The sequence below is a fragment of the Dendroctonus ponderosae genome, unplaced genomic scaffold (genome assembly GCF_020466585.1).
Source record: "Dendroctonus ponderosae isolate FM_Combo_2020 unplaced genomic scaffold, Dpon_F_20191213v2 Dpon_F_20191213_6, whole genome shotgun sequence".
Taxonomy (NCBI): Eukaryota; Metazoa; Arthropoda; class Insecta; order Coleoptera; family Curculionidae; genus Dendroctonus; species Dendroctonus ponderosae.
This window is the reverse complement of record NW_026018814.1, coordinates 2034090-2034363: the sequence shown is the minus strand read 5'-3', so window position 1 is coordinate 2034363 and position 274 is coordinate 2034090. Positions and strand designations below refer to the sequence as shown.

General features: G+C 37.2%; 1 protein-coding gene across 2 annotated transcripts in view; it reads right to left on the bottom strand.

Moving 5' to 3' along the window:
* The window catches only part of LOC109536374 (neogenin), a gene marked incomplete in the record, with an annotated part of 34863 nt that overhangs the window by 12160 nt on the left and 22429 nt on the right, over positions 1–274 (bottom strand).

Here is a 274-nt window from a genome sequence, read left to right as displayed (position 1 = left end):
GGGGGGGTTATGTAGAAAAAATACAGTCTTCTGTTGTCTATGAAATTAGAAAAATTATCGTCGTTTTGCGCAAGGGTGGCGTAAGATTATTGCGAAATTTTAATGTTTTCCGTCCCGTTTTTGCTCATATCTCGGAGGCAAAATGAGCCAGAACGCTCATTTGTACATCATTCTAGACAGAAATAAATGGCATTTTTAGAAAGTGAACCATGGATGGGAAAATGTTGGCAGTTTTCTCAAAAAAGGCTTGAATTCAAGAAGTTTTAGATTTGCG